This window comes from Euwallacea similis, chromosome 8 (genome assembly GCF_039881205.1).
Source record: "Euwallacea similis isolate ESF13 chromosome 8, ESF131.1, whole genome shotgun sequence".
Classification (NCBI taxonomy): Eukaryota; Metazoa; Arthropoda; class Insecta; order Coleoptera; family Curculionidae; genus Euwallacea; species Euwallacea similis.
Window position 1 is genome coordinate 1,052,783 of NC_089616.1, and position 26,265 is coordinate 1,079,047.

Here is a 26,265-nt window from a genome sequence, read left to right on the forward strand (position 1 = left end):
TCTGTATCAGCTACAGTGATTGGTCAGCATATTGATAGCTTCTGTTGCTAATCGGTTTCGCAGCTTATCCTGCGGTACCATGCGGGAGTCCTTAATAGTCTGTGTGAAGCACCCTGCGTTGTGAAAAATTTTCTGTCAAGTAGGCTTTGAAATTATATCACACCGAGTCCGTATGTCTTTGATATGTTCTTCTACGTAATCTCCAACATCAACAAATAAACCTAACCTCACTTAAATACGACTGTGTTGACCTTTATTATTAGTTGGATTTTATTAAAAATAGTCTTTTTCGAGACCCCACGGACTTGTGTGTTGGTTAGTTAACGTTTTCTGAGCGCTAAAAATGGTGTTTATATTCAGACAAAAAGTCTTTATGGTTGGGTCTTTTTTCGGAATGAACAGTTCATAAACGGAAAATGGGCCTTTGAAATTCAACCCTGTCTTTAAGAGTTTCTTGAAAAATTTCCCAACATTGCAGTGTTGGAATCGCAATTTCACGACTTTTTGAATTATGTTCTGAAATTGTTTTGTAAAACTGGCAGTGTTCAAAGGAAATCGGGAAGTTGTAGACCGACTAAACGAACCGCTGAACACATGAGGCGAGTATTGGATGACAATTCTAGCACATCTTTAAGAACACTTCCTCAACAAGTGGACGTATCGTCTGGCACTTGTCCTTGAATTCTTTTAAAAAATCTGGGATTATATCTATACAAAGCGTTTCAGAAACTTCATCCCCGGATTATAAAAAGAGACACAAATATTGGAATTTGTTTAAAGTTTAAGTCTTGAAAAAGACTATTTCTAATAAAATCCAACTAATACTAAAGGTAAACAGAGTTCTATTTAAGTGAAGTTAGGTTTATTTGTTTACGTTTAAGATTATGCAGAAGAACATATCAAAGACATACGGGCTTGACGTGAAATAATTTCAAAGCCTGCTTGACCAGAATTTTTTTAAACGCACAGTATTTAGCCAAAAAGCACCCGACCAGGCCAACTGCAAAATCCCCATTACATTGGTATATGTTTCCCAAGACCCAGCCAAGTTCATCTCTATGTGTTCACCGTCTCGAGAAGTTCTTGGATTTCAACTCGCGTTTCTTCAAGACCCGCTTCATATACGTTATTGGGTTTCCTCTGCTCTTTTGAACCCGTGGTACCGCGACTTGGTCTGAGTCACTTGATGGTATTTGGAAACGTACACGCCCTTCTCGGTGTAGCTCAATTTAGTCCCATTCTCGAGTGGTTTTATACTTATTCAAGTTCAAATTGTAACAAAAACAAATAACGGCCATTTGATTAGTAGAATCGAATCCCGATGAAAAAAGTATCCCATTCTATTGAATATTTTAAGGGGACTTCTGCCCTTGCGAGTGTGGTGAAAAAGTTGCGATAAAAAAATCATGAAAAAGGATCTCCCTTTGCTCCAAACAGGAGTATTAAATTTTATCAGCTCACTGTAAATGGATTTCAAGTAAATACATTGTTTCACTTAAAAAAAAAACACCCTGTGTAATATGATGTGACGTTATCTTTATTTTCTTTAGAACTTATTCATTGAGGCCTCTTAATTATGAATATCCGACACTACTTGTTGCTTCCTGAAGATTGTTTTATGTTCTAGAAAACTCTAAAGTTCCCTATCCCTGTTCTCTAGTACAATGTAAAAACTCTAATAAAAACTTTATTAATTGAATAGAAGATTAATTTTCAGCGAGAAATAGTTTAACTTCGGAATTTTTAGCGTTTACAAAAAAGTATGTACAATGAATATGAAGTAAGCAAGAAAATTACAAAATTGAAAAATGCAAACGAATCTGCTCTACGGCTATTCCATGGATTGCAGTTCATTAATACAGATAGATAGAGGATGAAATTGGGCATAAATAGCCACGAAATAAAGCAGATAATTGAAGAAATGAAACAAAAATTTAGATTTGGTTTTGAGATGCGAATTAGTGCCAAATTTATAAAAACTTTTCCATTTTTGGATCAAGTGACTGTAAAATCGCTTTCTGCAAGTGCAAATTACAGTTACGCGTTATGAAACAGGCGTATGCACGCACGTGCGGAAAGTGTTTTTGCACTCGTTCAGTCGTTTCAGTCCAGAAATTGATAGTTTTACTTACTTTTTCTTTTTACTTTTACCTTTTATCCATTTCCTATTCTCTGTACCTACTTCTGTGTAAAAAATTCGAAATTTACAAAAACTTTATTGTTTTATTAATGTCTTCGTAGGCCTGTAACGGACTTCAGCTTTGTAACAGCATCTGTAAAAGTGTTACATAAAGTCTATTTAGAAAACAACTTGGTAACGGACTTGTTACAAAGCCGTTTTCGATTTCTATTAAACATTTTAAAAAATTAAGAGATTTTTATAAGAGGGCACCTTTTACGTCATTATAGCTGGTGAGTAATCCGTTTTGAAAATGTTTTATGCCTTTAGCTGCTTTATATGAAAATGTTGCTACGACTCTTACAAAGCAACAGATCGTTAGTTGAGATTTTCTTGAAGGGGGCACAAACTTTGATTTGTAAGATCTGATATGTGGACTTGGTCTGAACCCTGTCGCTATTGACACAGTCTACAACGGTTGAATATCTAAGTTCGCAAGTAATTTCCCAATAGTTAACACTCAGTAAATGCATTTAAATTTAAGATATAGGGGGAATCGAAAGTAGTGGAACATTTATTTGAAATAGAAGGTCAATTTGAGGCCATTTTATTTTAATTGTTTTCTTCCCTTAAATGTAGTGTTCAACAAAGTAAAAATTGACGTTCTCAAATCGATGAAAGAATTGAACGTTGAAGCTTCAATTCAATACTATAATTGCCGAGATGTTTATTTAATAGAAATATATTTACTTAATAGACTTTCTCAATTTCTGAAAATATATCATCTTGCAGAGATATGTACCTAGGAATATTCGATATGATACGTTGATATTTAGTTCAAGCATCTACCTTTCACTGTAAAAGGGCCATTAACGTTTTAAGCAATTGGACCGCCCTGTATAAGTTCGATTTTCAATTTGGGCGTTTGGTTAATGACAACTGACATTTTTAGCCGCGTCGAGCACGTCAAAAGGTTTCTGAGTCGAGCTTCTACCTTTAAAATAAAATCACGGTCAATTTGCGCATGCACCGATGAATTTTGAGGTTAGACAGGATTAAATAATCTGAGTTTTGATTTCCTATGAATGAGCGAGTTTCAATACGTACCGAGTCATTCAAGGTATACTGTAGTAATTTTTTTTAATTTACTTCTCTTTATGGATGTTTTAATTTTCAGGTGAGAGGATTAGCGCTGCAGTTTGCTTTCTTTCTAATAAATCGTTGGCACCGTCGAGAATCTCGGAGATTTATGTGTTATGAACGTAAGTAGGCGTAAAATCAAGTATAAAACTTTCCATGCTTCCTTTAGTTGTAAAGAGCTGCCTCGTGTTGATTTTATATCTCTCGTGTGTTCGAACGCATATTTCCATCGCAAAAACAGAAAACTGCATCGTATATGATTAACCTGAATTGTCAAAGGCAAAACAACCATCATCATAACTCCAACCAAAGGCTTCCTCAACCATAATCGCGACCCATGCTCGGTCTTCCGAGGCCGCCGGTTCGTCTCCGCCATACCGTACAATGGCGGAATTGGAATAATCGCGTGAACCGGCAAACTTGGCTCAGATTTACATAAAAAGTGGGACATCCCGTTACTAATGGATAAGCCAATATAGAGTGTGTTTAATGATAATTAAATCCGCGTTGGTAATTATATTTTTAGCTCCACGCGTATACTCGAAAATGTGTTCGAAAACGGTTTTTAAAAACGTGAACTCGCAGATGTTTCCCCTGTTGCTAATGCTTAACAACCACGTGAGGCGCCCATGATGTACAGCCTTGGCCGAAACTATTTGCTGCCCCTCTTAATTCTTGGAAATTTAATTTTCTTTTTACTCTAAACAATTATTTTGTATTTTCTTATTAATCGGCGCGATCACCTGAGCAACGTAAACAAAGCATCAACGCGGCAGGACAAGTCGCAACACGATTACAGTAACAAACTTGAATTTTAGTTGGTCACTCGTAGTGTGCGCACTGATTAATAATTATTAGATTATAGTCGTTTATTCTAAAGAAAACTCTTATTTTTTTACAAAAATGCCAAAAACGAGAGAATTCGATTTAGCGAAACGCATAAAAATTCAAGTACTTTTTGAGGAAGGTAAAAGTAAAACACAAATCGCAAAAATAGTCAAGTGCCCTCTTAGTACTGTCAGATATACATACATTAAAACGTTATGAAAAATCAAAAAGTCATGAAAATTTAAAAAAAGTGGTAGAAAACGCACTGCAAGTGCAAGAGGCAGTTGGTACACACTTTTTTACAAAATCGGAAAGACACATCTTCTGAGCTGGCTCTAAATTTATTCGGGAGCATTGAGAAAGAAGTTTCTGCTAGAACAGTCAGGAGACGGCTTGAACATGCGGGGCTCAAGGGTTGGGCAGCAAGGAAGAAACCGTGGCTGCGGAAATGCCAGAAAATAATTTTAAAAAAACCACTTGCAATGGCGTATTCAACATAAAAATTTCACTGAAGAAGATTAGTGAAATATCGTGTGGTCGCACGTGTATAACTTCGAGGTATACTTATTTTATGAATTTATTTCAAATACATTATAACAATAAACAAGTAAAATTCCTAATAGTCGCCTTTTAAATATTCCATGATTTTTGTAATAATTTAAAGCTTTTGATACCGCGGGTGCAACCTTTGTTAGACGCAGAATAGGCGAAGAATACAAGTCAGAATGTATCGTACCAGCCATAAAACGCGGAGCAGAAAGTATAATGTTGTTGGGTAGCATGTCGGCATACGGGGTGGACGAAATCGTTGTGTGTGAGGGCCGAACGGATTCAAATAAATAGATCCAAGTACTGGAAACGGCACTAGAACCGTCTTTTAATAAAATGTTTGGTGACACCAACATGGATTCGTTTTCAGCAAGATAGCGCGCCATGTTATAAATCGCGAACGATAATGAAGTGGTTCTCAGATAATGGGGTTGAGGTCATAGACTGGCCTGCTCAGTCACCGGACCTCAACCCCATTGAACATATTTAGTCGATACTGGAGCGCAAAATTAGAGAACACTCTATTACATCAAAGGAATCACTAAAAAATGTTTTGATTCAGGAGTGGCATAACATTACTCACCAAGAATGCCGACGTTTGGTGTCGAGTTTATCCAAAAGAATCACCGCTGTTATTAAAGCTAAAGGGGTTTCTACTAAATATTAATGTTTAATGTTTTATTTTAATAAATATTCCTATTGTTATCAACTGGTAATTTGCTTTTATCTCAAATATGAAATAATTTAAAATTATTGAGGTTTTACATAAGTGGCAAATATTTTTGTCCAAGGTTGTAATTTCGATAGAAAGAATTGGCTGGACCCTAAAAGTATCTTAAAGGGAAAGATAGCCTGCAGTAAATACTTAGTAATCAACGAACTTCTTACTAATTGATGCAATTCACTGACAGGTGCTTATAGCCATTAATTTAAGCCGCGATTTAACCAAGCATTATTACCTTTATGCACATCAAACAAATGTTGACATAAAGCTTTATTAATACGCGTAATCATCAGCCATAATAATTCGCTGCAAGTTGCCTTGAATATTCATGTGTTCAAGGTACTCCAGGGCATGCTTAACCTAAAGAGTACGCTTATGGTAAATGATAATTTAACGTGCTGACGAATTAAAATACAATACGAAATACTGATGGTCAGTTTTGGTCTGCAAAAGATATTCCGAAAAAACAACGAAATGCTTATTTAAAAATATTAAAGGTTTTTTCAGGAATACACTAAAATTTTTCGAGATACACTTGCGGACAAAAGTAGGGAAATATCTTTAAATTATCAATATTTCTTGTTTTAATAGATTTAAGAAATAAACTCTATGGCATTAAAATCTTGTTTGAAGTAAATGTAGATTTCAAATTCCATTAGCTTTAGTGCCTACTATTTTTAATTAATTTAAAGTAAAACTAAATTAATGTGGACGAAAGTATGAAAAGGAAACATTTATTCAAAAATAAATAAACATAAAGCTATTTAATCAATATGAAGTTGCATAACTTTTTGCCCTGAGGACTGCCTGACATCCTCTATGCCAAAGCTCTTTTTTGTTGCGGACATTAATTTGCTTTATTTGTCGTTTTAAACGGTCTCATAAGTGTTCGATGGGGTTCAGGTCTGCTGACTGAGATGGCCACTTTAATATATTAGTACTGTTTTCCAGAAACTAATTTCTCACAAGCCGTGAAGAGTATTTCGGATCGTTATCCTGTTGACATCACCAAATAAGGAGCATTTCCACCTCGGCCCATAGCAACATCCTACTTTCTAAAATATCCCAATAAACAAATCGATTCATAATATCGTCAATTTTCACAAGGAGGCCGACTCCGGACCACGAAAACATCCCAATGCCATGATTTTGCCACCATCATATTTTATCGTTGGTTTCTGGTATCTAAGATCGAATCTTTAGCCTACTGGTCTTGTAACATACGTTTTTCCATCTAAGTTAAAGATGTTGGACTTGGATTCATCGCTCCAAAGAACTGTATTCCATTTTTGTGAAGACCAAGTCAAATGTTCATTTGCAAATTCAACTCGCGCCTTTCGGTTTTTCTTAGAAATAAGAGGTTTCTTGATGGCAGTTCTTCCCATAAGATCAACAGCACATAATCCACGTCTTACCGTTTGAATTGTGATGTTTACATTGTATCTCTCGCATATTTCTTGCCTAATTTGCCGCATCGTCTTACTGAGGTTCGCAAGTGATGTACGTTTAATGCATTTGTCGATGTTCAAGGTGGTTTTCCTGGGACGTCCAACTTTTTCTAGAGTTTTACCTTGCCTACCAGTTTAAATTTCTTCGACATTTTAGATACAGCCTTCACTGATTGGAAAATTTCTTGCAATAACACTTTGTTTTAAACCTTGTCGATTCAATTCCACAATCTCTTTGCGTAAGTCCTCTGAGAAATACTTATTTTTACCCATCGTTGCATCGTTGTTTAGAGACACAAAATAAGAAAACTGTGGGAGTTATTGGCTCAAAACTACTAATAATGCTTATCTTTCCATGTTTTTGTTCGAGGTATCAACAATATTTATAGAAAAACAGACATATCGGCTTCCCAGAAATGTAAAGATGTTTAAAAAACGTTCAATCAATAAAAAAACGTATAATTTAATAATACAATTAAATGAGTCCTTCTTCAGTGCAACAAATACAATACAAAATAAAGATCCCTCCATACTTTTGGCCGCGAGTGTATATTAGAATTTTAGAGATTTAAACAGCTTGCCCATCATACCCAACCAACCAAGTAAGATGGAATACCGTTAGAATTACTAACCAGCTTAGGAGCAAAAAAAAGAACATGTGAACCTAACAATTAACTTGAAAATTTGTAAACAAATCTCATTATCGATATGAGAGGAAGCGGAGAGTACCGACCTACCATACGATAAACACATAGAACTGCCCACATGGGCGACCATGCGGGCCATTCTACTACAAACGTATCTTTTGATGGATGTATTTAAGAAGCGAACTTTAGCAATTATTCTGACATTAAATCGGTTTGTTTTGTAGTAGATTACATTATTGACAATATTTGATTTGGTGTTTGTTTGAAACCAGCTGTTTACGATAGCATTGACCCGAGTGCGTTCTATGAATATTCATGATTGAATATTAAATACTTGATTATCGAAATATTACAGAATGGGGCCTTCAATCTCCGTCAATTCTGGCTCGGCTCCGTTTAAGGTGCACTACACATCTTAAACCATTTGATTAATCATAAAAATGTTTGTCGATTGTGACGCGGATTGACAGCAGCACATTGAGAAGAATTGATGAAATTTCAGCGTGTTTTATTCGATTTTCTACTTCAGTGATTACCCACATTTACAAGATCCATTTGCAATACCGATTTAATCCAAAAAGTAGGACCAACACCGAAGAGGTTGTGAAATAAAAGAACTTCTCCGGTTTGTGCACACACATGGTATTTAAGAAAAATTGCTGTGAAAATGTACAGTCAGTCAAGCTGGCTTTTATAGCCACACAACTTCCTCGGTTTTCATACAAAGTTTCAATTTTAACGTCTCAAAAATACGCCTCAAAAATTGAAGGGGCAATGAAATAAAAAATTACAATAATAAACCTCAAGGAGCTGAATCTCATTAAGGAAAAAAATACGAATGATGTAACCTTGAATCCCATTAAGAGACGTCTTTTTAAACCTGCTAATGTCCTGGTCATAAGTCCTGGGACCCCCTGTATAATAATACAAAAATAAGAAACTTGCCAGAGTAATTTTCGTTGATAAAGTGAATTTTCGATAAAGATAAAATTAATGAATATGAACTGGTTTCAAATTCACAGAAGCCATTGTCGGTTACGCAGTTCGGTGCGATGGAAGATTTGCGCTAAGCGAAGGTCGAGGCTAAAGAAAATTGGGGCGAATATCAATTATGCCAGTGGAATTTCTGGTCTATTTTTCGATCCATCTAAGGTATATGTTTCTCATCGCCTTTAATAGTTATTTTCCGGCTTTTGCAGGAAATTCCAGGGAATATTGATCCTCCCAAAGAGAGATACCAGAAAACCTGAAATTCGCAAGTCCGTTTTTGTTGCCTTAGGATCTGTTTAGAAGTTCAAATCGTGCCCATCTCCAAAAAATGTATTAAATATTTAATGGGTCAATGCCAAGGTCAATATTTCTTCCATTCCGTATCAAAATTGTTATGGAGAGCGCAAATCCCTTGCAGGGCGACGCTGTACGAATGCGCTAAAATTGACCAGCCTAACAGGGACAATAATCTATAGCTGAGCAAACAAATCTCTCGAGAAATTTTGGGAATTCTTCGGGAAACATTTTAAGGCTGAAAAGGTTAAAACTTTTGGATGGTTGATAGTGAAGTAATAGAATGATAGCGTTCGCGAACGATCGTGATTGGCTTGGTTTATTGACCTAATAAGCAATGCTCTCTTACGTTGTTTTCTAAATTTAAAATAAAAATCCGTTTTATATTGTTCCGCTGGCATAACGGGGCAACTTCGAATACATGTATAGCTAGTCCAAACAATGCGAAGCACGAAAGAGAGAAGAATGAAAAGAATGCGATAAGCGGGCAAACGGTTCTTAAGCTTTAATAATTATTTGAAGACAGTCGCAGTTGCCACAACACCGTAAAATAACGACCTTTTGGCTTTTGTATTCGGAAAAAAGACCATCGCTATTGCAAACAAGTAGCTCAGCTAAAAAAATTTACAATGACTAGCCGCCTTCGGAAGGAGCTCTAAGTACACGGAGTGACTCTTTCGTTTCACTTTTTCTCCACAATTTACAACGAATAGGAGCGAGACGGACTGATGTCGGGAGCTCCCAGAGTTTACCCGGAGCTCCCAGAGTTCACCCAGAGCTCCCAGAGTCAAACCAGATCAAGATTTAGTCCGGGTGAGATCCAGGTCGCTGCGTCACCTGCGACTTCGGACCAGAAGGTACTGGATTGCGCGCCAGAACCTGATCCGATTCCAGACGTCTCGGTTACACCGTGAATGTATTTGTCCCGATTAACGTACGGATAAACTCGATGAAAAGAACTCATTAATCCACGGCGTATCCAGGAAGACGCAGGCAAACTGCAGTGTCGTATGCTATGAAGCGAACATTCTGTCGTAATTCATTGCACTTCATCCTAAATGGCATCGGCACCAAGGCCAACGCGGTGCGACAATTTAGTCCGCCAAACTGTGGCGGCGGAGGGGGCGGCAAACCGAAGTGTGTATACAAAGATTCGAAACGCGTCGGCGCGAACCGTGAGTTGGATTTTCGTCGACACGACACCGGGAATATAACGAAAGTGGAACAATTCCGTTTCCCATTCCGATGTTCCTATTTGGGGTTTGATATTTTCGAACAAATGGTCCTTCGATTTCAACTTTAATCGATTGAAGCGGCTCCACGGGACCCACGCACCAAGAACGTTTAGATGTCATGTGGATTTGGTCGTTTCTGGAGCGTGAACATCCATCCAGATTACGGTCCGGTCGTACAAAAGGCGTTTGATATAAGAAAAACCCGGAAGAAACTTCGGAGAAGGTAACGCGCAGACATGTCTTTCAGTCGAAGCATACGCGTCCTCGTAGATTTTAAATCTCGCAGGTAAAAAAGGAAAATTAGGGCCAAAGAGTTAGTGAGATCGAACGAGAAAAGGAAATAACGAGATACTGTTTGAAAGTTTCTTCCTCGTATTATTCCCACGAGGAGCAATAAGTTCAGAACTCGGTGTTATTTTCAGGTTTTTCCTATAGGAATCTGCCTGTCGGGAAACCGTTTTATCAAAGAGTGATTTGAACGTCACTTCCTTGTGGTGTTTTCATTAAACAAATCTTGACATGACTCCGTTAGAAGCCGCTTTAATGTCCGCTCATCGAGGGTATGTGTCTCGTGACTTCCGTCATGACACAAGCCGAGTATTGTGAGGACGTTGGTCCTCGTCGTCACTACTTTTTCATATTCATTAAAGATTTCGGAAAGCGAAAAGTTCCCTGTCTCTTTGCGAGCTGAAAGCTTGACATTTCCTCATCGTTATCCGTGGATTTGGATTCTGGCACCCATGAAACCAGATCAATCTTAATCAGGACACTTTCCATATTTCCACTTTGTTTTCTCTTCCTGCGCTCGCATAAACTCTAGTATCGGTATTCGGACTTCTTGCTGTTGTTCAAGTATGAATCACACTCTTTCAAATAATACTGAGCAAGCTGTTTTTGTGCCAGGAAGCTCAGGTCACCCCGCACTATCATCAAGTAGTGCGTTCGTTCAGAAAGATAGTGTTCTAAAGCAATGTTCCATACTTTGGAGGACATAAGCAGCTACTTTCCTTCTTAATGTAATTTGATTCAAGTATTTCAAAAACGTTCTAGTTAATTTTCCTTGAAACTCAGGACGAAAAATCTCGGTAAAAATTCAAGAAAGAAATTCGATTTTCCGATGTCTTAATGAAGCTTTCATCGACCTTTGTTTGTATTTGAACTTTTCCTCTTATTTCTTTGCCTGTCTGCAATTTGGAGTATTATGCTTTGACAGTGTTCAAATTGGCTGATCAAGCTTCAGAGTAAAACTTCAGGGTTTGCATCGATTTACTTCATAAATAAGCAATTACCATCTTTTCGACTAGCACAAAAGATCACTGAAGAACCCATAAAGTCCTGATCAATAGTAGGTATGCGACAGAATTCCCGCATTGAGTATAATCAAAAATTTAGTCAATATAGCAGTGTCCAGTGGGACCTTGTAACACCGAACACATACGCTCATAGAAAGTTCCCTCAGCCCCGGCACTTTGATCTATTCGTCTAGTCTAGTAGTATTCACCATTCTGTTGTTAATTTGGCTTTTTTATCATCGAGTGCTGCTCTAAAATAAATGAAGTTGCTTGTTTCACTGGCTCCAACGATAGAGCAGAGAAAGACAGGTTCAGTCGAGGTATCCCGAACTTATTTGGGTCTTTGGGGGAGTGAATTTTCTATGATAAATGTATGCTCGTTGCTTGAAGTGTCAAGTAACAACTAAAATTTCTTCTTTACCTTCTAACGACACCTTTTTTCAATGTTATAGGATAAATTAACACAAACACGGCAACCATTTATCCTAATATAATTTAGTTTGGAAAGCTTTATCCCTTAAAATATTGACGACAATGGATAACGAAAAGAAGCACCGAAAAGGAAGGCTGATAACGGCATCAGTCTGTCGGAGTGCTGGAGAATAGAGGCAAACATTGCAAGCAAATTGATATACGGTGGGATAAAAGCTGATGAAAGTCTTCAGAAGTGCTAATATGGACTTGATATATTTTGGTTCTTATTTTTGGACCAAACGTTCAAAGGGGACAAAGGCAGATGCAATGTTGCACAAGAATCTACTGATCTCGACCCTGTTTTGGGCATTGCCACAGAGTCCACGGTAGAACTAAGAATGGAGTAGGTAGAAAGAAGATATTGGTCTTCTAGTACATAGAGGAAACATCAAAATAGCGGTCCTGAAAGGCATTAAACAGCACCTTAGTTAACATCGAGATGCCCTCTTAGACCCATGTCCACCTTCTGGAACCTCTTTCTTGGTGGACCTCTGTTGTGTTTAAGGCAGTCTCTACTCCACTCAATTTTCTGGGAACGAAACAGTTTATAGAACTGTTCCACATAACAAAACATGATCTAACAAGTATGTTTCTATAATTTTATTTGGGAATAGCGTCTCGCACACAAGTAGAGGTTGTTGGAGCGGTGGAATTGCCCATTATTTTCAATTTAAAAGTTTAGTTTCAGTTTTTTATTTGGTTGTTTTTCAGTCATAAATTCTGCAGTAAGTTCTTTCAAATTTAGATGATTGAGAAAGTTATCCAAACTAAGTTTAAAATTATTGTTATAAACACAATTAAATTTTTGCAGAGTTTTGCTAATAATAATCATTTTGTATTGAAAATAAGTTGTTTTCACACAGACCGTTATTACCTTCATAAGACTGTTCATGTGTAATTTCGTTCGTTCTCCAAGATATATTTTTTTGTGTAGGAGGTTTACACAGAATAATAAAAAATATAAAATACTTAAAATTTGTTCTGTGATAATGCAGGGATTTTCAACTGAGCTAGCTGTGAGAAGTGATGTAGAAAATAGGAAGAACAGTAACTGCTAGAAATGATCAAATTAGGATTTTATTTTAAGGATACAGTCGATTTTTTAAGATTTTTTTAATGAATGAAAGGTAAAAGATAGAGATTAGCAATTGATATTATTGTAAGGTGTTTTATTTTCTGGAATGTTTATGAATAAACTAAAAATCTGTGTTTCCTACTGATGGATTTAAGATATTTAATAGAAATCTTAACAGCGAATGCGTGGGTGAGTTTATGCTACTAACAGTAGGTCTTAAAGGTATGTTATTTTTGTTGGTCTGAGAAACACCATAAAAATGGGGTGTTTTGCTTTTTCGAGTGCTTAATTTATATCTATCTACACTTGTGAAATTAAGTTTCCACTTGTTTCCTGCTACTTTCTGCAAATCCCATTATTTAAAAAGTCCTACATTTATTGCTCATAGGTAACACAATTCATTATGTTTGCAGCGTTACCTTCGCCATTTGTTCAATTAGGATAAAATTTCGATTAATTTTAAGATGTTTATCTAAAATTAGTTTTGACCTAATTTTAAACTCTTGTTGGTGTTCCTGTGGTAAGTTTTGAACTGTTTGTTCTATAGCTAAAATGAAGTCAAGGTTGGGAATAAATTCAGGGATGCCAGAATACTTTAAGCCTTTGGAAATAAAAGGAGTTTCAGTTTCAGAGGTTTTTGTTGCACAGATTAATTCGTGTCTTTTCAACTATCTTATTATTATTATTATCATTATTATTATTATATTATTATTGGATGTTCGAAACTTGTTATTAAATTTTCATTGAATGAAATTCATTGAAATGAGAATTTTTGTTTGCAATATTTAACAATGGAGCTGTTTTGAATACTATCTCACCAACGATTAAAATCATTTATGTATATTTTTGATTATAAATTATTTTTGATCAAATTAATATCAGATTTAAATATAATTTTATTATATCTGTGGAATTGTATCCATTCTTTGAGTATTGACGTACTGGTTTTAGTTTAATTTTACCTACTTTTTGATTTTTTCACGGTTCCCTTAATAGCAAGTTCTTTAGAATAATTCACATAACCCACACATCCATAGTCGAGGTTCTTAATCGAGATCCTAAATCTATTAGTAGAAAAAACAGGTTTTTTTGCGGATATATTTTATTAGACAAAAAATGTTTGTCTTCATGTCCTCTACCGCTACTAAAAGAAAATTAAATTAATTTCTCCTAAAGAGTTAAAAAAATCGCACTTAGAAACCTATACCGTTTTTTTGGTAGGCACACAAATGAGAAATTACTTTTTATCTCGAAAACGAAACAAAACAAAACACTAAGAGGCCTTTTTTATTAGGAATTGATGGAATATTGAGGAAAAAATGTTCGTAGTAAGAAAATCAGTGGCGTACTATTTTTTTCATTAAAAACATCCTATTAAATGGCCGCAGGGACGCTACTGGTATAAATGGAAATATTCTTTCTATTCCAGAACATGCACATTTATCCCGACATAGCGTGTCCCGAATTTTATGTCTGTATTCCAAACAGTTTTTGAAATATTTAAAAAGTATAAAAATACATAAGAAATTAAACACTCTGTATCTTGGAAACGAGGTGATTTCGGACTCAATTTTATTCGTTCTAAATATTGGCTTTTATGAGCTCCACATCCCCTGAAAATTTGTCGATATGTTTATGAAACATTCTGTGCATCAAATTCGTTGCAATGTGGGCAATTTTATCTTGGCGAAATCTCTACACCTTTAACAAGAGAATTAAAGAATATTCACTATTACGTTAAAAATAGAAAATTTTAAAGTCAAATATTTACCAGGCACCTTTGGTAATGGTCATAGAAGTAAATGAAACGATGCTTGCATGGTTACCCAGGAACCACTAATAAATAAGCGTAAAATCAAGAGAAGTGCGTGTAGTTTATTTAATAAAAGGCGGTGTGTGGTCTCTTACACAAGCACAGGAAGTTAAATTTAAAAAAGGTTTAATTAGGTACAATAATTAAACACTAATCACTTAACTCAAATCAACCTTTTAAAACGATGACATGACCCGTGTTAAAAATTCATTCTTCAGCGATTCGGATGAGGAATTTTCTAAGTACGTCACATACAGACATTCTCTACGTCTTAGTTCTGCAAATTTTTGCTTTTATAACCATTTTTCCCCAGATTCAGAAAAAGGGAACAGAATTGCCACCGAAACGTTAACAAGGGTTCGCATTTGAGCTATCAACAAAGGTGAGCCCCATTCTCAATCAGTTTTAACCGAGGATAGTGGACAGTTCCATCCCTATTTGGGCCTTATTCCCAAAACATATGAAACATATTTGCAACAGAGATGTTGCCTAGCAACAGAGATATTGCCTAGCAACAGAGATATTGCCTAGCAACAATAGGAGCAGATATTTATATAGATGAAATCGCATTTGTTTTTAATTAGCTGTAATGAGATTCAGCCTCCTCATCACGCAAACCCCGATTTTTAATGAACCAGTATCGAGAAGCAAAGGAATAAAAAGGCGTAATATACCAGTGCACTATGTCGATGGTTGGCATTCAAAAACCAGTCGTTTAACAGTAAAAAAATGCCAGCAGCGTGCCAGGCAAGCGGAATGGGGAGAACTGGAGAATCTCGATACTTCTTTAACAGGTAAAATTGCGGAGAAACTTGTAAATTGAATAAAAGCTTTCGAAACGGAACGGTATCGTCAGTAATGATGACTGCGGCTTAGTGAGCAGTTTTAGCACGTTTTCCTGCAACGGATGCCGAGGAAAGTTTTGTTTGTGTCCCCATGAATCAGAACTAGCTGTGACAACGAAGGCGGGAGGACCATTGTCAGAATGGGAGTTATTTTTAAACCAGCCGGGAATGTTTGACTGTGTTCCACATCAACATCAAAACGAAGTGAATCTCGTGCAACCACTTCAGTTAATCTGTTCTATTTTCGATATCGAAGTCCCGGACGGGACGCCTCCAAACGTGCACCTGCTGCGTGTTTTGATATCGGCGGAAAATCAATAAACAGTATGATATTAAACAAATGTCACTTATCTGGAATTGATTATTTTTTGGAGCCTCTGGAAGGAAATGGGGGAGATAGTAAAACTCAACACCCGAACGATTCTTTTCTTTTCCAAGGAAGCTCACTTAGTTCTATTTCCATTGAGCCACTTGATCCGATATTCTTGTCTTTCACCTCGCATTTCCTATTTGTTCGGAGTCATCTCCAAATCCATCTTTAGTTCAGCGGTCTGTCAATCTATGGATGGATCGACCTACATCGGTCAATAAGACAATCCGACACAGAAAAAACCCGCTTTGAATATCGCAATCTGCAGGTAATTTTCTTGGCTGACGTCGAGTAGATGTGTTTAAATTGAGGATATGGGAGCAATTGAAAGTAATCGAATACTTATTTAAAATGAGAAATCAATTGAAGTCGTGCCTATTTATTTTAAGTATTTTATTCCGTTAAACGTGCTATAATGTTCCAGCCCCTCTTGGAGGAGAACCATCCATCGGAGGTTGAAACGTTCTTAAGCGAAGAAATGGAATATCTCGGTAACAGTTGGAAAGTTGCCCATAGTAATTAAAAGTTGGTGCCTATTACTGACCCATTTTTATGCGTAATTATTCCGTTTAACAACTTAATAATCTCAATCCTAAGTAAATAATATGTGTCCGGCGAAATCGATATAAACAATGAACCAATTGAACTACGACTTAAGGGTAATTATTTAAAACGCGACATGGAAGCGATAACAATAATTGTTTACCGCACGTGATGTGCTATCAGGCCCGATAACACAGTCGCAAATATCAGTGATTTTTTGATAAGAGGGAGGTGTTTTCGAATAGTCCAAAGTTTCCACAAAACTGAAGATAAAAGTTTTTAGACAGAGGTGGGACAGAGAGTTGGTCTGCTCTGCATGCTGGTGGCGTAGAGGAAAGTTGCTTGAGAGTGGAAAAATTCCGCTGGTAGGAAACAAGTTGCCCTAGAAAGGAGCTAAAAAGGCCTAAAATTGGAATAATTTCGAGCTTTAAGTATGCAGGAAAAACAGCGGATGTGCAGGTGAAATGGGCTCATATGTTCTATACGTTTAAGGCGGATTGCTCATTTTTCTTTCGTTTGGTTTTAGAATAATGCCTCGCACACAAGTATGGGTCATTGGAGCGTTCAGATTGCACACGACCATCGAGTAAAATTTTTCAAAAAATAACAACAATTTTTAAATACTTTTAATTATTGTATAGGTGCAAATTTGACGTTCCCTTAAATCGCACCCATTCTAGGATCAAGTGGATATCTATTACTGTTTTAACTTGAAAGTTGAAGTCGGGCAAACAAAACAGGCTTTGGCTTTATCCGGCATAATTCCGGTAACAGCTGGTGAGAGCCCAAACAAACCCAGTCTCGAGAACTTCCAAAATAAGCTCTAGTCTTTTTACGTAACTTCGTATATAGATAGATCTATAAGGCAATCGACGATTTGATCTTTCTGCCCTTGTGACAGAAACATTTACATCTGCACGCAAAGAAGCGTTGATTAAATGCAGAAAAGAAAAGGGAAAAAAATATTTAAAAAATTCCCCGATAGAGTGGTTGAAGGTAAAGAGAGAATGGTTCAGTTGTGAGGATTGTTGTTTCATCTTGCCCGTATAACGTTCTATTTTTAAGACCCCGGCGGTTAAAAATAACAGTTTTATTAATATGTTCGCCTTAAACATTTTCCATTTAATTGTTTACCTCAAAACACCTGTCTACGAAAAGATAAATTATTGTCTAACATTGTTAATCTAATAGACAGCAAAAAAATTAAAAATTTGATGAGCTACGGCGATGGATTTTTTTCTTATTAAAATATTTTCTTAAAAAGTAGTAGCGGATCCCGCTAGCTGCGGCAGTAGCGCAGCACGAGGGCCCGATCTGCTCGGTTGCGTTTTTCGCACGAGTTCATTCCGCACGAAGCCCCGTTGCCGCACGAGGTACTATTACTACACGAGGCGCCACTCGCGGCAGGTGAGAAATTCGCAATTTCGGGCACTTTATTAATGTTTGCACACGAATGATTCTCCTCGTAAATGTCTGTTTGGTGTTTCTTCATTTTTAAAGTATTTCTATTTTAATTTGTTCATTTCCGCAAATTCGGGAGGCGCGCAGCCACAGGAAAGCCAAACAGTTTTATAAATATCCCGAATCTAAATACGAGAATTACGTCATTCGAATCGTAACGACAGCGACGTTTGCAATAAAACTTAAAGCTTTGCGATAGTGCCATTGGCGTTTCTGTTTATTAATAAATCTGCGAACATTCGTAATTCGTATCGTGGACGTGAAAGTGCTGTGACACAGATCCGACAAATTCAGGTTCTGCGCTGTTGCCGCGCATTCCCATGCTCAATTCCGCGTGATGATGGAACAGCGGAAGAATATCGGTGAACTTGTTTTGTGTTTGGGCTGGTGCAATCGATGATTGGATTCAGGGGCAAGGACGTCATCTATTATTGAATGTGATTCGAGGAGTCTGGCAGAAATATTAGAACGAATTCTCCTAGAAATCCTCCGAGACAAACGGAACTTGTAACTTTAACGTTTAGTCATCGCTTTGGAGGGCAGAACGGAAAATTTGGGTAACGAGGCTGGCTGGCGAAAACATCTACTAAAATCTCTCAAAGACCGTGATAAGCTGTCGCAAACCTCGATGACTTCTTGAGATGAGAGAGGTGTTCTGGAACAGTCCAGGGTTTCAATCAAAAAGCAAAAGTGAAGATAAAAATGCTTGGGCAAAGGTGTTGCGGGGGAGTTGATTTGCCCTTTTTGCTGGTAACGTGTCACGAAATTGTTTGAGACCGTAAGGATCCCGTTGGTGGGAAACATGTTTCCCTAGAAACGAGCTAAAACAAGCCCGAAATTGGGATAACTCCGAGCTTTAAGTATGCAGGAAAAAAGTGAACGTGTAGGTAAAATGGGCTCATATATTTCATACGTTTGAAACGCAATATTCATTTTTTGTCTTATTTTGCTCGGAATAAATGCCTCGTACAGGAAGGAGTTGTTGGAACAATAGAATTGCACACTATTCTCGGTTAACAATGACTGAGAATGACATTCACCCTTACCTAAGGATGCGGACGAAAACATGTGTTAACGTTTCTGCGACAAAGCTATCACAGTCTTAACAACGCTAAACAGATTATCATAAAAACGAAAATTAACAGAACTAAAGTTTATATAATGTCGCTATATAAAACATGCGAAACACCCTGAAAAATCCTCTTCTCAATGACAAATGACAGTTTTGACACGAGTTAAAACGTCATTTTAAAAGGTTTCTTAGTATTTAATTTCCTTTCCTGTGTGTCCAAGGTGCACATTCTATCCAAACATAGGCAGCCAAGTTTTATCCATGCTTGCTAGACAAGAGGCCTTATATGGAGTTTTGTGAAGTAGAATGTATGCACTTTCTTTGATTTTATGCTTCTTTGATAATAACGTTTGGAACAATGCTTGAATCGTTACCAAAGGACCATTTAACGAAGCGTAAAATCAAAGAAAGTGCATAAATTTTACTTAATAAAAATTTATGTGGAGTTTCTTGCGCGGTAAGCATGGTTAACACTCGGTTATCTATGCTTGAGCGGGAGGTCAATCTCGAACGCAAGCAAAAACTGAACGTTAACAAATACCTCTCAGAGGAATCATTAACACAGATAATAACGTTTGAAACAAGACAGGTCAAATTAGGTACGCTCTTAGTAAAGGGTGAAAAAACTCCAACTCTCAACTAATCCCGAGTTATCTCTAAATTTACAGTAACCTGTACCGTCGTAGTAAACCTCACGGCTGAGTTTAACAGATATTAAAGTAGCAGTTCTGATTTTTTCATAGATTTGTCTACAAACCGCGCCCAGACCCGAAGTTTCCTCAGCAACTTTGTCTATAAATATTTCTTTAAAGTTCCCCGAATTGATCTCGGCTTTTTGCTTCACATTTGAAAGTAACTCGCACCACTCCGATTTCTCTTTTATCCGGGTCTCTTATTAAGACTAAGTCATGTAGAGTCGATAGAGTCATTAAGTATTTGTTGTGTCGAGACTAAAATCAAGGCCGTGAATACTTAAAATCACGTCTGGAAATGGTTATGCTGCTGAAACGGCATTCGAGCCAAGATTTAATTTTTTGATATGTTTTGAAGAGTAGAAAAGAAACGCTCGTCAATTCGAGGTATACACATGTTATGGCCCGTCTCTATAGCGCACTCTTTCTCATGAGAAATTAAAGAGTAACCGCTTCGTCCGCTTATTCAAGAGAACTAGAAGTAGCAGTGAGGAGGAAAAGCGCTCATATTGCGCTCATAAGCTCGTGAGTGGATGAAGTTTAATAGGATTGGAACTGACTTTCAAAACTTTCTTAGGTAGAGCAGACACTTGTTAGATAAACCAGTTTAGTCTGGGTTAATTAGCATTTCCTTATAAATGCGGCTCGGAATACGGCAAACTATTACAACATTTAGAATTGCACAGCAATCACTGTTTTTGCTGAGGCATCATCGTCAGTTTGATGCCAGCTTAAAATACACAAACCTGAACTGTTATGCACATTCTTAATAAGTTCGCTAATTATTTACGTAATTCATCAGTACACTGGATCCTTCTTTCGTAAATTTGCATTCGCGTGTAGCAAGCACGGAAAGTGAACCACAACAAAAATAAGAGTACAAAGTTCGCACAATACGTAACGCATTAGATATATACCGCATGCCATAAGCCTTAAAAAATTCTTCACTTGGCATTGTAGCGTTATGTTAGATTACGTGCGTGGTTTCAAAGCCCCACTTTTCGCACGATTCATTTCTATTCATTCACTCATTCATACTCCACATAAATTGAATAAACCCTCCGGAGAAGAAGAGTTTGACGCTGATAACCAGCGATTAGTCTTTGGAAGATCGGTGATAAAGAACTGTGCTTAATTAACTCACTGTAGAGCGAATAACATCCGATTAATTCGCATTACATCACGTAGGACGCGACATAAAAGATCGATTTGCCTTGGTATTGTTGCGCTGAATACGTCGATGTCGCCCTCTAATTAAAAAGGTAAAAGGTTGTTTCTGTGTTTTTGTTTCTGCCGTGGAATGCGTGACAAATGTTCCTCAGAACCTCAGGTTCTCATAAAAATATTCTAACTGAAAGAATTTTTACGTTTGTTCTTACCATTGAGTGCAATGGTGTTCGAAATTTAGCAGTTTTCAGGGCGTCACGTGAAATACATGCAGGGGATTCGCAACGCGATGGGCACAGATCAGGCGCGTATGGAGGACTCCAAAACTAGTGATTTTGCACGTAAAATTATTCTCTCGTGCTTACAGTTGCTGAGATCTTCACCTCAGAGAGTGTATTAAAAATTCGAAAAACTCAGCAATTCCTGGACATAAAACAACCAAATTTCGAAAAAGTGTCTTTATTAATGTATGTATTTGGTTAATAGAAATTTCGGAAGCCCACTTTAAAATTTTATCATTTATTTTTACTCTAATTGTATGTATTATTGAGATCTACCAGATTTTCGGCAAATCCAATTTGATATATTCTTTTAATTCTTACCGTCCTTTTCTCAAAAACTGCAATTTTCTAACAAGGATCGAATTGAAATATGTGATTTTATAATGACAAGTAGGCTGGGTTACTACTGCTCTTCAATTGTTTTACTAGTAAGAACTGTCTGTTTCTGGAAAAAATGCGATTTTGTGATAAAGGTCAAAATCGATTAAATCAAACAAAATTACAAGTGTTTTAAATATTGTTAGTCAAGAGTTCCATATAGAAAAATTAAAACAAGAACTGGGTGCCATAACTTAATTCGTAAATTTGAACAAATAATACTCAGGAACGGGCGGTTTTTTGAAACGTCACATTTGACAGCAATAACATCTTAGCGACAAAACAATTGAAGAGCAGTAGTAACACGGCCTACTCACTATTGTAAAACCACATATTTCTGTTCGGCTTAATCGCTGTGCAAAATCGCAGTTTTCTCAGAAACAGGCGATTTCTCCGAAAGTTCACAAGAAAAAAACCTGGTAGGTCTCGATTGTAAATTAAATTAGAGCTAAAAAATTGATGGAACATTAAGGGTGGTGAGCCCTTAAGCCTTCCCCTCTTGGGCTGCCAGTCGCTCCAAGTTTCTACCAACTAAAAGTGTTAATAAAGAAAATGCCTGTTAGGCATTTGGTTGTTCTATGTTGAGATATTTTCTGAGGCCAATATCTCAGTAATTGTAAACACGAGAAAAAATTTCGTATGAAAAAACGGCTTGTTTCACACTACACGCATCTGTTTTGTATCTATTAGGTTGTGCATCGCCCTATATAATTACGCGTTTATGTAAAATCACTTAAATATCTTGATCGGAGAAACGCAGAGCTAAGTGCTTAGTTCCTGTTTTATTATGCTGTTTACATACTGGCTCGCTTACTGGTTTTGAGATATTTAACGAGAATATTTGCGATATTTTTCAGATTCCGAGCCAAAACTCAGTACCTACTTTTCGCCCCCTGTGCAATAATAGTATTCTTTAAATTGCCCTTCACGCTGTTTGAGTAAGCGAATCGTAGTAAAAGTTTCACTTACCGCATGTGCTTGGGACAGTTTAAACAAGCTGTCAGCGTAACTTTAATGCCTAGGCAGTAATGAAACGCTTTTTTGAAACCACAAACTTGATAGATAAGCGGCAGTAAAAGTTCCGTTCTGGTGTAGAAACGAAGATGAGCGTCTTGGTGTAGAAGTTGTTGATCTCTGTGCCAATACCAATCTGATGCAGTGAATCAGCACGTATATATAGTATTTTTAATATCAGATGAAAAGCTTGTCTAGAGAAGATGAATCACGATGCAAAATCAATCATACATTCCTCGGTACTATCCGGTGACAGAGCCCTGCAACATTTCGGATGTCTAAGCCAGCGGACCAAACGAATATTGACTCGGCCTGGGTGGTGAAATGACGAATATTTGAGATGCGCCCCCACTCCGCATGGAGACATGTACTTACAGGTGTAAACAAACTAAAACCAGTGGCGCCGACGAAGGGCTTTTAAAATTCAATTTTTGTTGATCGTTTGTGGTGTTGCACAGTTAAATTAAGTCATTCATAATTTTATGTGTATACTTTTCATAGGACTAATTGGCTTTTTGGAGGCCCTTTGAAGAAAAGGAAAAAAAAGTAAATGCGAATCCAGCAGGGCTTAGTAATGATTTTAAAAACAAAGATTTGCATGTGCAGGGTTAACGTCACGTTTTAAATATTTATGACTGTTTAAAGAAAGAAAACAAGCATAATTCAGTTAAAAGTTTTGTAACAAGAATCAGCGAAATAACTAAATTATCATTGTTGACGATTTATCGGGTTACTAAGGAGGAAAATGTTATCGACCGTAGCTTTGAAAGGAAAGGGACTTCTCGAAAATTTAAACAAACCGACGATGGCGACAGAGATGTTATTCGGAAAATTATCTATAATTTTTATAAAGAAAATACGATACCTACTAGTAGAGACGATCCGAGAAACGGTAAAAGACAACTCACACAACTATAACTGCTTAGCAATATTGCGAGCCGTTATGATGGACTGCGACTTTAAATATAAAATATTGATAATAGAACGTTGATAATGGAATCACAACGAATAGTTGGTTTGCGGGGAGAATATTTACGTGAAATTACGAATTATCGACAGTTAGGAAGATGTATAGTTTATTTAGATGAAACGTGATTCAACACTCATGACGTGATTAAATATGGCTGGGTAGATAATTCAAAAAATTGCAGTTTAGATACGCCATGCTCGAGAGGCAAACGAATTATTATTCTGCTCGCTGGCAGTGAAAATGGATTTGTGCCAAAGGGCTTGTTGCTGTCTGCTAAAAATATAAGCCTGTGTTGATTACTACGAAGACATGACTGCTCAATTATTCAAAAAATGGATCGCCGAACTAGTACCAAACATCTCCCTAACTCAGGCATTGTAATGGACGACGCCCCTTATCATTCCCGGTTACTAGTCAAGATCCCTAATAATAGTACAAAGAAACAGGATATAATCAACTTTATGAGTGACACAAATGTACATATTTCAGAAAAAAACAATAACAAAAAAAGATTAGATATAATGGAATCTTATAAAATTTCAAAAAAGAAGTAACGGTATGTAACGGAAAAACTACAAGATCCGCACCATCCGGATGTTGCGGAAGTACAACATCCGGTACGACATCAAATACAAATTTGATTTATTTTTTAATCTCTGTAATTTAAATATTCAAAATAGTCACCATTTCGACGCACACAGGCCCCATATCGATTTTTAAATTCTTTTTCGTAGTTCTGAAATATTCGCCGGCGGATTTTCTGAGTGAAATATTTTATATTCCATTACGCCCCAAATGCTTGCATCAGGTGGCGTCAGATCAGGAGAATGAGAAGGATATTCGAAGTCTGTTCCTCGGGAAATTGTTCTATTATCACAATGCTGATGGAGCAAGTCTAGGGTGCGCACAGCTGTACGGCTCGTTGCACCATATTGTTGGAAATATTATGTGCGCACCTGTAGACTTCGTGCGCGACAAAAGTTCTTTATATCTCTCATAAACGGTACAATAATTTTCTTTCTGTAACGTTCTTGGTTGACAGTAAGTGGGTTTTGATTTTCGTCTTCAACGAAATAAAGACCAATCACTCCGTGACCAGATACCGCGCACCACACCGTAACTTGAACACTGAAGTTGTTTCTCTATAATAACGTCATGACGTTTAAATCCAAGGAATTTGGTTGTTTGTCGATTAACATAGTCGCTAAGGTGAACGCGACTCTCGTCTGAAAACCATATGTTTTTCAAAAATTCCGGATCCTCCTAAATTAAGCTCAACACGCGACCGCAGTAAATTTCTCTTGCACGTTTGTCCGCAGCGTTTAGCCGTTGTCCAACTTGCATACGGTACGGATAACCATCGTTTGATTTGAACATTCAACGTGTAGACGTTTCACTGATGTTGGGTTTACATGCAGTTCCGATAAGGCTTCTTTGAGGTGATTACACAACTTGGCCAAAAACACGTCCTTTGTTTTTGTTTGTACGCACTGTTTTTCGACGACCTGAAGAAACTTTACATTGACACGATAGCGCAACGAATTTTTTCGACAACAGTTAATATCAGGCTTTTACTGGGACCTACTTTATTAAACTTTTATCGATGTTTCATTGACACCTATTGTAAGCTTGGACTATCAATGCGGCCATTTCCGTATGGTCAGAACTAATGCTTTATCGAAAACACTTTTTCTTTCATTAGAACCATTTTAAAATCAAATTTAACTGCAGCGTATGATTAAAATGTCAATTAATGACAGCTAAGTCAAATATGACAGATGCATGTTTTATAAGCAACTCCGCAGCGTCTTTTGTTTCGGTACTGTTTATTTTGGCGGATGCTGTGGGCTGCGATCAAGGACATGGAATTTGGTGTTGCCGCCCTGTTATTGCGTTTTTAATTCAATTGAAATACTTTGGGAGATCACAAAAAACTATATTACGAAAGATAAATAAGTCACCGACTTTAAATGATGCAGTTTTGGAAAATATCCGGCAGGTGATGAGTGAATTAGACAATGTAGTGTGAAAGCTGTGCGGCTCATGTGTCACCTCCCGTTGCCTCAGTAATTATTCAATTGAGCGTTGATAGCGACTGATGATGAGAATGACGAAACCTGTATTGAAATTTAATTAAAAAGTAATATGTACCTACTAAGCTTATTTGTTGTGCAACAAAAAATATATTTTTGTTGCGCCTACATCCTGAATTCCCTTAATGTGTGACGATAAGAAGTTTTTTCGCAGTTTCAACTGATAATAAAGATAATATACGTATTTGGTTAACCGTTGAACGGCGCATGCGCAAGCGTTTCCAGGTCCGTCCTGGAAATGCCTCATGTTTAGTGTATATATTCGGTATGTGGGGTAATGTTAATTTTATTTTCTTTTTTGTTTCGCATGTATGTTGGCTTGCACCTGTAGTCGCTGTTGCGGTCTTAATGCTCCTCCAGAATCTAGTTCTTTCGCACCTGTATAACCGGTAACAATGTTCCCCTCATCAAAAGGAAACAATTAGTATAAAATCAACGATTAAACTCTTCTACATTTTCCAACAGCAGAAGAATTTAGCTTTCTCGTTTCCCTTTCATCTCATTCATTGGATCTTGGCAGCTTTTAAGCCCATTAATTTACTTCCGTGAAACATAACAGAATAAACAAGTGCCATCGTTTATTTTCCCATTTTTGTTTTCTTTTTTGTTGTTGTCGGCCTTTAAATTAGAAAAATTACAAATTAATTCTGGACGGTTTATTAAGTAATTCAATTTTTCGTTTTGAATTAGTTCTCGGGGGCATTTTCTTCTTCCGTACCGGTTCAAACAATTAGATGATTTTATCGATGCC

The 26,265-nt window shown here is 37.0% G+C and overlaps 1 protein-coding gene across 2 annotated transcripts in view; it reads left to right on the plus strand.

Annotated features, from left to right (window-relative positions):
* LOC136410483 (uncharacterized) overlaps positions 1-26,265 on the plus strand; it is a 111,328-nt gene that overhangs the window by 23,350 nt on the left and 61,713 nt on the right. Inside the window, exon 2 of one of the 2 annotated variants that reach the window (XM_066392660.1) lies at positions 3,297-3,381. The exons of the other annotated variant lie outside the window; for it this stretch is intronic. The gene's annotated coding sequence lies outside the window, so the exon portion shown is untranslated. The remainder of the gene's footprint in view (positions 1-3,296; positions 3,382-26,265) is intronic. 2 annotated transcript variants of the gene reach the window in all.